Genomic DNA, 8,175 nt, shown 5'->3' with positions numbered 1-8,175 from the left:
AAGAGGCATATCAGTGGACTGAACTGCAGAATGCCGGAATAAGAGGGGGATAGCTAGTCCTGTCGAAGACTAAGCTTCTGGACATCTCCATCTTGCAGCATGTAGAAGAGAGTAGATTGAAGTCCTCCAAGTAGCATCGCATAGCATAATCCTACCCGGCGGTCCCCTCCTCGTCACCCTGTTAGAGAGCGATCACCGGGTTGTATCTGGCACTTGGAAGGGTGTATTTTATTCAGTATCCAGTTCTAGTTGTCATAAGGTCAAGGCACAACTCCGGGTCGTCCTTTTACCGAGGGACACGGCTATTCGAATAGATAAACTTCCCTGCAGGGGTGCACCACATAACCCAACACGCTCGATCCCAATTGGCCGGACACACTTTTCTGGGTCATGCCCGGCCTCGTAAGATCAACACGTCGCAGCCCCACCTAGGCTCAACAGAGAGGTCAACACGCCGGTCTAAACCTATGCGCGCAGGGGTCTAGGCCCATCGCCCTATGCACACCTGCACGTTGCGAACGCGGCCGCGAGCAGACCTAGCAACCCACACGATCACGGCGGTTACGTCAAAGCGGTCCAACACGGCGCGCGCCACTCAGTCGCTGACGTCAAAAGAGCTTCGGCTGATACCACGACGTCGGGATACCCATAACTACTCCCACGTAGATGGTTAGTGCGTATAGACCAAATGGCCAGACTCAGATCAAATACCAAGATCTCGTTAAGCGTGTTAAGTATCCGCGAACGCCGATCAGGGCCAGGCCCACCTCTTACCTAGGCGGTCTCAACCTGCCCTGTCGCTCCGCCACAAAGATCCACTTGCGGGTACTCCTACGAGCCGACCCGACTTTAGTCATCACATGTGTCATGTATATAGTATATAAGTATATGCCCGTGATCACCGCCCAGGTGATCACGGCCCGATAGTATAACACAGCAGACGGACAAGAATGTTGGGCCACTGATGGAAAACTAGCATCCTATACTAAGCATGTAGGATTGCAGGTAAAGGTATCAACAGTAGTAGCAAGGATAGGCTATGCATCAGAATAGGATATCGAAAGGCTGTAACATGCTACACTACTCTAATGCAAGTAGTAGAGAGTAGAGTAGGCGATATCTGGTGATCAAGGGGGGGCTTGCCTGATTGCTCTGGCAAGTAGGAGGGGTCGTCGACTCCGTAGTCGAACTGGGCAGCAGCAGTGTCGGTCTCGTAGTCTACCGGAGAGAAGAGGGGGAAGAAACAGTAAATACAATGCAAACATAAGCATGACGATGCGTGACATGACAGTGAGCGGTGCTAGGGGTGTCCTAACGCGACAGTAGGTGGTACCGGTGAAGGGGGTGAACACCCGGGAGGTATTCCCGATGTTTCACGTTTTCGGACAGACGGACCGAAGGGGGAAAGTTGCTAGTTCGATAGGTTAGGGAGGTGTGGTGGACGAACGGACTGCGTATTCGGATTCGTCTCGTCGTTCTGAGCAACTTTCATATAGAAAACATTTTCATCCGAGTTACGGTTTAAAAGATATGAATTTTCAAAGTTTATTTGAATTTCTGGAATTATTTATATTCAGAAAAATGAATTATGACGTCAGCATGAGGTAATGCTGACGTCAGCAGGTCAACTCGTCGGCTGACCAGTCAAACCAGACAGGTGGGTCCAGTGGGACCCACATGTCAGCCTCTGTTAGTCTAACATTTAGTTAAACTAAACTAACAGTATAATTAGAGGGATGGGCCCCACATGTCAGTGACTAATTAGTTAAACTAATTACTTTTAATTATAAAATCATTTTAATTATTTATTTTAAGGGGCGGGGCCCGCACGTCAGTGGCTGGGGCCGCCCAGTCAGCCCAGTTGACCAGGTCAACTGGTCAACAGGTGACCAGGGGGCCCACTGGCAGTGACCCAGGGGGTGGCCCCCAGGTGTGCCACGTCGGTGGCCGGCGCCGGAGCAACGCCGGCGACCGAAAACACGGCGGAGGCGCTCGGGACCTCGCCGGAATCCACGTACAGGGCACCGTTCAGGGAGTTTTCGGTCGCGTTCGAAAGCTACGGCTGCGCTGCGTCCAACGGTGGTGGTTGTGGCGGCAGGGGTGACCGGAATCGAGCGCGGCGAGCTCGTCGGCGGACGACCGGAGTCGGACGCCAGAGGAAAGGGCGACGCAGCATGCTAGCGAGCGAACGGAGAGGCTAGGTGGGTCGTGCGTTAGGAGGCGAAGGCAACGGGCGCTGGCCCGTGGCCATTTGGTCACCGGAGGCACGCCGGCGACGAGCGCAGGCGGCAGCGCGTTCGGGCGCTCGTGGGGGAGCCGCTACGGAGCGCGAGCGAGCTAGCGGAGAGGGGGAGGAGGTAGAGGAGCTCACCGCGCGGCGCAAGAAAGGCCCGTGGGTGGCTTAGTAGCAGCAGGTCGTCGCCGGGGAAGAAGGGGGTCGCCGGCGTCCGAGGTTGAAGGCGAGCTCGGGGAGGCGGTTGCAGTGGCTCTGAGCTTCGACGGAGAGGCGGAGGGGGTGTAGTCGAGGGCGGCGACGTCGTACGACACGGCGAGGAGGCGAGTGGGGCACGGTGGCCACGTGAACAAGGTGAACGGCGGCGAGCGCGTCGGGCGTGGGGAAAAGGGGAGCGGCGCGGACCCGGGGGAGAGGCGCAGAGGCCGAGGGAGCGAGCGGGGTGAGTGGGAGAGAGGCCCGAGGGAGCGGGGCCGCTGGCGCCCTTATCCTCTCGCGGGGTTCACCGCCGGCGAGGGGGTTCGGCGGCGACGCTCCCCTGTTCCGACCCGGTCGGGGGAACAGGAAGGGGACGCGGGGCGGGGAGGTGGGCTGGGCCGGGGCGCGGCTGCGGGTGGCCGCCCAGCTTGGGCCGCGGTTCGAGTGGGGGGGAGCGGGCCTTTTTCCTTTTGCTTTCTTTTTCTGTTTTGTTTTCTGTTTTCTCTTTTTTGTTTATTTCCTTTTCTGTTTTATTTCATTTAAAAGTATTTAGACATTTTATAAAAATGTGTTTTCTCCACCATAATTACCAGTGTATTATTTAGAACCCACTGAACATTTCTGTTTGAATTTTTGAAAACTTTTATTTTCCACTTTAATTATATTTGAAGTTTGAACTAGGAGTTTGACAAGGGTGTGGTTCAAATGTGATCAAGCCCTGTTTAGCACATGATTAGCTTAATCACAGGGGGTTACTGTAGCATGATTCCCAGGGTGTTACAAATCTCCTCCACTACAAGAAATCTCGTCCCGAGATTTAGGAGGTAGAAGGAAACAGCGCGGGGTATTCTTCGCGCAGACGATCCTCTCGTTCCCAAGTGGCCTCATCTTCAGAATGGTGCGACCACTGGACTTTGAGAAACTTGATCGCCTTCTGACGTGTGCGGCGTTCAGCTTGGTCGAGAATGCGGACCGGATGCTCTTTATAGGAGAGGTCTTGCTGCAATTCGAGCACTTCGTGATCCACCGCTCGGATTGGATCCTTGAAGCAACGGCGGAGCTGTGACACATGGAACACATCGTGAACCTGAGAAAGGTTCGGCGGTAGTTCCAGTTGGTATGCCACTTTTCCACGCCTTTCGAGAATAGTGAATGGGCCAATATAGCGAGGAGCTAGTTTGCCCTTGATCCCGAATCGGTGAGCACCCTTCATAGGTGTGACTCGAAGATAAGCCTTTTCGCCAGGTTGATAGACCACGTCTTTATGATGACGGTCATACTGACTCTTCTGACGTGACTGAGCAGTCTTGAGATTCTCGCGAATAATGCGGACTTGTTCTTCGGCATCTTGGATAATATCCGGACCGAAGAGTGGACGTTCCCCAGTTTCTGACCAGTTCAGAGGGGTTCGGCACTTTCGTCCATATAACACTTCGAAGGGGGCCATCTTCAGACTAGCTTGATAGCTATTATTATAGGAGAACTCAGCATACGGGAGAGATTCCTCCCATTTCTTGCCGAAGGAAATAACGCAAGCTCTAAGCATGTCTTCGAGAACTTGATTGACGCGTTCAACTTGTCCTTGCGATTGAGGATGAAACGCAGTACTGAATGACAGATGAGTTCCCATTGCTTCTTGGAAACTTGCCCAGAATCTTGAAGTGAATAAGCTACCACGGTCTGAGCTGATAACCAATGGAATACCGTGGAGTGAAACAATCCTGGACATATAGAGCGTTGCCAACTGGCTAGCAGTGATCGTTTCTTTGACTGCCAGGAAATGTGCAACTTTGGAAAGCCGGTCAATGACGACAAGAATAGCATCATTACCTTTCTGCGATTTGGGAAATCCAGTGACGAAGTCCATCTCAACATGGTCCCATTTCCATTCAGGAATAGAGATAGGTTGCAGAGTTCCAGCAGGCCTTTGATGTTCTGCTTTGATACGACGGCAAACGTCACACTCAGCAACATAACGAGCAATGTCTTGCTTCATATTAGTCCACCAGAATCTCTGACGGATATCTTGGTACATCTTTGTACTACCCGGATGGATACACAGAGGCGTATCATGAGCTTCTTTCATAACTTCCTGTGTCATATCCAGGTTTTTCTCTGCACATGGCACCACTAGGCGGCCCTTGAAGTATAGGGCGCCATCTTCAGAAATGGTGAAGAATGAGGGCTTTCCTTCTGCGAGGTAGCGCTTAATCTTGTGGGCTTCAGAGTCATACTTCTGTAGCCTTTTGATGCTGTCCTCGAGATCTGGTTTAGCAACTAGGGTATTGAGGGAACCCTGGGTAACAACGTGGAGGTTCACCTTGCCAAATTGTTTAGGAGGGGGAGCGAGTGCACCCGGAGGAACAATATGGAGGTTCAGCTTCCTGAATTCCTCAACAAGCGAGGGCTGAACTTTGTGAACCTGAAGGTGGTTGCAGTAAGACTTGCGGCTCAAGGCATCAGCCATTACATTAGCCTTGCCTGGCGTATAGGAGATACCCAAGTCAAAGTCTGCAACAAGCTCCATCCATCTCTGTTGACGGAGGTTCAGATCTGGCTGAGTAAACAGATACTTCAGACTTTGGTGGTCAGTGAAGATCTCGCAACGATTACCGAGAAGGTAATGTCGCCACTGCTTCAGCGCATGAATGACGGCAGCAAGTTCGAGGTCGTGAACTGGGTAGTTCTCTTCGTGAGGGCGCAATTGTCGAGAGGCATAAGCAATCACTCTGCGGTCTTGCATTAGGACACAGCCTAATCCTTGACGGGAAGCGTCGCAGTAAATGATGAAGTCCTTCTTAGTATCAGGTGGAGCTAGAACTGGAGCAGAAGTCAACTTGTCTTTGAGTGCTTGGAAACTTTCCTGACATTTGTCTGTCCATTGGAACTTGACGCCCTTATGCAACAGGTTAGTCAGAGGCCTGGCGATCTTAGAGAAGTTCTCGACAAATCGACGGCAATAGCTGGCGAGACCGAGAAAACTTCTGACTTGCTTAATGTTCTTGGGAGGAGTCCAATCAAGAATAGCCTGAACTCGTTCAGGGTTGACGGCAATACCATCCTTAGAGATGACATGCCCAAGATAGGTTACTTCGGGTAGCCAGAATTCACATTTGGAGAACTTGGCATATAGTTGATGTTCTCGTAGCTTTTCCAGCACAAGTCGAAGATGTTCAGCATGTTCTTCTTCGTTCTTGGAGAATATCAGGATATCATCCAGATAAACCACGACGAACTTGTCGAGGTAATCCATGAATATGTAGTTCATCAGACGAGAGAAGGTGGCTGGAGCATTGGTTAAACCGAAAGACATGACGGTGTACTCGTATGAACCATAGCGAGTCACGAAGGCGGTCTTTGGGATATCCTCTTCGCGAACACGGATCTGGTGGTAGCCCAACCTCAAGTCGAGCTTAGAGAACACTGACGAACCCGCCAGTTGATCATACAGATCATTGATCCGAGGAAGAGGGTATTTATTCTGAATGGTAGCTTGGTTTATAGGACGGTAGTCTTGAACTAACCGGTTTGTCCCATCCTTCTTCTTGACAAAGAGAGAAGGTGCTCCCCAAGGAGAGCAACTTGGGCGAATGAATCCTTTGCGAAGAGACTTGTCGATTTCCTCCTTAAGCTCAAGGAGTTCATGCGGCGGCATTTTGTAGGGTCGCTTGGCTATAGGAGTGGTGCCTGGTTTCAAGTTGATGATGAATTCGACAGCTCTAGCAGGGGGAATCCCTGGAAGTTCTTCAGGGAAGACGTCGAGGAATTCACGCACGACGGGAATATTTTCAATGCCCTCGAGTGGTGCAGCGTTCAATGCATTCAATGCATAGAGCCTTGCCTCAGCATTTTGCACCAGATTAGCTTGGTAAGCAACTATTTCATCTGAAGGGTGTAGCAGATGGACGGTTTTAGTGGCGCAAACTATAGAAGCAGTATGCGCTTTCAACCAATCCATACCCAAGATGAGGTCGATGTTAGACGTCTTTAGGATAATGGGAGAGGCATAGAATTCCAGCCCTTCGATTTCCACGGGGACATCGATGCCAACCAAGGAGGTTTGACACTGTCCCACGGGGGTTTTGACCAATACAGAGGTGTTCATCTCCTCGCATTTAACGTCGTGCTTGTATGCAAAATCTTCTGACATGAATGAATGCGATGCACCTGTATCAAATAAAACGGATGCTGGTACTGAATTTACGAGGAGTGTACCCATCACAGTAGCAGGCTGGTCTTGAGCTTCGTTGAGATCAACGTGGTTGGCATGAGCACGACCATAAGACTTAGCATTGTTGTTGCGGGGCTGATTGTTACCACGGCCAGTTGCTGGAAGGGCCAGTTGATTCTGGTTCTGGTTGCATTCTTTAGCACGGTGCCCTGGTTGACCACACCTGAAGCACAAGCCATTATTCGGAGTGGGAACAGGAGCTTGGGATGGTGGAGCTGGAAGTCTTGACTGCCTGGACGGTGGTGTAGGCAGACGAGGGGCAGCATAGGTCTGCTTTGGGGCAGAAGCATTTGGACGATACATGCTGTTCGGGATCCATATCTTACGCTTCTGTGAGGGCGGGCCCGAAGATGAGCCCGTGTCACGGTTGCGCTTGTGTGAGCTCTGGTATTCCTGCAGACCAGTTTCAACATTGATGGCCTTGTTCACCAAGGTGGCGAAATCAGCAAAGTCATGCACTAGAAGTGCGAGCTTGATGTCAGCTTGAAGGCCATCACGGAACTTCTCCTGTCTGCGTGCATCAGTTGCAATGTCTTCTTCAGCATAGCGGGACAAGTCCAGAAACTCCCGCTGATAAGCTTCGACAGTTTTGTTGCCTTGGGTGAGGTTGCGGAACTCACGCTTCTTCCGGTCCATGACTCCCTGAGGAATGAAGCGGGCACGGAAAGCAGCTTGGAAGTCTGGCCAGGTGATGATTGTTCCAGCTGGCAGAGTACGCCTGTGGCTGTCCCACCATTGAGCTGCGGGTCCCTTCAAGAAGAAGGAAGCAAAATTGACATAGCTGGCAGGGGCTACATCAGCAGACTCCATCTCATAGGTGATGTCACGGAGCCAGTCATCAGCATCCAAAGGCTGAGTTGAGCTGCGGTAGATGGTTGGGTTGAGGCGTATGAAATCTTGAAGAGTCACTTGGGCTGGCTGCTGGTCCTCGAGATCTGGTTTAGCAACTAGGGTATTGAGGGAACCCTGGGTAACAACGTGGAGGTTCACCTTGCCAAATTGTTTAGGAGGGGGAGCGAGTGCACCCGGAGGAACAATATGGAGGTTCAGCTTCCTGAATTCCTCAACAAGCGAGGGCTGAACTTTGTGAACCTGAAGGTGGTTGCAGTAAGACTTGCGGCTCAAGGCGCGCCCTGGTGGGTTGTGCTCACCCAGGCCCACCTCCAGTGCCCATCTTCTGGTATATAGGTCATTTTAACCTAGAAAAAAATAAGGAGAGGACTTTCGGGATGGAGCGCCACCATCTCGAGGCGGAAGTTGGGCAGGAGCACTTTTGCCTTCTGGCGGAGCGATTCCGCCGGGGGAACTTCCCTCTCAGAGGGGGAAATCATCGTCATCATCATCACCAACAACTCTCCCATCTTGGGAAGGGCAATCTCCGTCAAAATCTTCAACAGCACCATCTCATCTCAAGCCCTAGTTCATCTCTTGTGTTCAATCTTGTTACCGGAACTATAGATTGGTGCTTGTGGGTGACTAGTAGTGTTTATTACTATATGGTTTATTTGATGGA

This window comes from Triticum aestivum, chromosome 7D (genome assembly GCF_018294505.1).
Source record: "Triticum aestivum cultivar Chinese Spring chromosome 7D, IWGSC CS RefSeq v2.1, whole genome shotgun sequence".
NCBI classification, from domain to species: Eukaryota; Viridiplantae; Streptophyta; class Magnoliopsida; order Poales; family Poaceae; genus Triticum; species Triticum aestivum.
The sequence above is the reverse complement of the archived record's forward strand: the minus strand, read 5'-3'. Positions refer to the sequence as shown.